This window comes from Lampris incognitus, chromosome 15 (assembly GCF_029633865.1).
Source record: "Lampris incognitus isolate fLamInc1 chromosome 15, fLamInc1.hap2, whole genome shotgun sequence".
NCBI classification, from domain to species: domain Eukaryota; kingdom Metazoa; phylum Chordata; class Actinopteri; order Lampriformes; family Lampridae; genus Lampris; species Lampris incognitus.
The window spans coordinates 3,200,785-3,203,284 of NC_079225.1; the positions used below are offsets into that span (position 1 = coordinate 3,200,785).

The following is a 2,500-nucleotide window of genomic DNA, read 5'->3' on the forward strand; positions in this document are numbered from 1 at the left end:
TTCACACCAGGTCGTGGTATTTTCGTGTATTCACACCAGGCAGGGGTATTTTCGTGTATTCACACCAGGCCGGGGTATTTTCGTGTATTCACACCAGATCGGGGTATTTTCGTGTATTTACACCAGGTCGGGGTATTTTCGTGTATTTACACCAGGCCGTGGTATTTTCGTGTATTTACACCAGGCCGGGGTATTTTCGTGTATTCACACCAGATCGGGGTATTTTCATGTATTTACACTAGGTCGTGGTATTTTCGTGTATTCACACCAGGCCGGGGTATTTTCGTGTATTCACACCAGGTCGTGGTATTTTTGTGTATTTACACCAGGTCGTGGTATTTTCGTGTATTTACACCAGGTCGTGGTATTTTCGTGTATTTACACCAGATCGGGGTATTTTCGTGTATTTACACCAGGTCGGGGTATTTTCGTGTATTTACACCAGGCCGTGGTATTTTCGTGTATTTACACCAGGCCGGGGTATTTTCGTGTATTTACACCAGGCCGGGGTATTTTCGTGTGTTCACAGCAGGTCGTGGTATTTTTGCGTATTTACACCAGGCCGTGGTATTTTCGTGTATTCACAGCAGGCCGTGGTATTTTCATGTATTCACACCAGGCCGGGGTATTTTCGTGTATTCACACCAGGCCGGGGTATTTTCGTGTATTTACACCATGCCGGGGTATTTTTGCGTATTTACACCAGGCCGGGGTATTTTCGTGTATTTACACCAGGCCGTGGTATTTTCGTGTATTCACACTTGGCCGGGGTATTTTCGTGTATTCACATCAGGCCGTGGTATTTCCGTGTATTTACACCAGGCCGGGGTATTATCGTGTATTTACACCAGGTCGTGGTATTTTCGTGTATTTATACCAGATCGTGGAATTTTCGTGTATTTACACCAGGCCGGGGTATTTTCGTGTATTTACACCAGATCGTGGAATTTTCGTGTATTTATACCAGATCGTGGAATTTTCGTGTATTTATACCAGATCGTGGAATTTTCGTGTATTTACACCAGGCCGTGGTATTTTCGTGTATTTACACCAGATCGTGGTATTTTCGTGTATTTATACCAGATCGTGGAATTTTCGTGTATTTACACCAGGCCGTGGTATTTTCGTGTATTTACACCAGGTCGTGGTATTATCGTGTATTTACACCAGGCCGGGGTATTTTCGTGTATTTACACCAGGTCGTGGTATTTTCGTGTATTTACACTAGGTCGTGGTATTTTCGTGTATTTACACCAGGTCGTGGTATTTTCGTGTATTTACACCAGGTCGTGGTATTTTCGTGTATTTACACCAGGTCGTGGTATTTTCGTGTATTTATACCAGATCGTGGAATTTTCGTGTATTTACACCAGGCCGTGGTATTTTCGTGTATTTACACCAGGTCGTGGTATTATCGTGTATTTACACCAGGCCGGGGTATTTTCGTGTATTTACACCAGGTCGTGGTATTTTCGTGTATTTACACTAGGTCGTGGTATTTTCGTGTATTTACACCAGGTCGTGGTATTTTTGTGTATTTACACCAGGTCGGGGTATTTTCGTGTATTTACACCAGGTCGTTTTAAAAAGCTGTTGTTTAAATAAAATAATTATTTATAGGGAAGGATCCGCCACTTTTGTTTCAAAACGTGTAAAGCCACAGGAACACCCCGTACCTACTTCATGTTATGATTATATGTAATATTTATCATAATCCTCAAATATCGCTGCTAACACACTTAGCTAATTTCATAACATATAAATACAGCCCGGAAAAAACAAGTGTCAACAGTATATCGCCTGTCTGAAATTATTTAAAAAGATAACGGCAACAGCGCAGAAGGTTTAAGGTATCTTCAACATGACCATAAGCCCGGACGCAGCGGGCCGGGGCAACAAGATGAAATATAGAGGTTAACGGGGCAATTCACGCCGGGTCAGCCCCACACTAGCCAGGCCTGCACGTGAGCACAGGAGTTACCGACGCGTTACCGACGGACAAGGACAGCAGACCAACACGTGAAAACACTGTGTGACGTCGTCTTTCTGCTCCCACTGATGTGTATGAGCATATCGCCTGCGTATTAAATGAGTTAAACGTATGAAATGAGTTAAATGAGTTAAATGTGACGTATTAAATTAATTAAATGAATTACATGTGTTAAACGTATTAAATGAGTTAAATGAGTTAAGTGAGTTAAACGTATTAGATGAGTTAAATGTGACGTATTAAATGAGTCAAAAGTGTTAAAAGTGTTAAATGAGTTAAATTTGTTAAACGTATTAAATGAGTTAAATGAGTTAAGTGAGTTAAACGTATTAGATGAGTTAAATGTGACGTATTAAATGAGTCAAAAGTGTTAAAAGTGTTAAATGAGTTAAATTTGTTAAACGTATTAAATGAGTTAAATGTGACGTATTAAATGAGTTAAATGTGTTAACTGAGTTAAATGAGTTAAAAGTGTTAAATGAGTTAAATGTATTAAATGAGTTAAACGTA

General features: G+C 40.3%; 1 protein-coding gene across 1 annotated transcript in view; it reads left to right on the forward strand.

Moving 5' to 3' along the window:
• The window catches only part of tfap2d (transcription factor AP-2 delta (activating enhancer binding protein 2 delta)), a 28,270-nt gene that overhangs the window by 5,459 nt on the left and 20,311 nt on the right, over positions 1–2,500 (forward strand). The gene's annotated exons all lie outside the window — the stretch shown is intronic.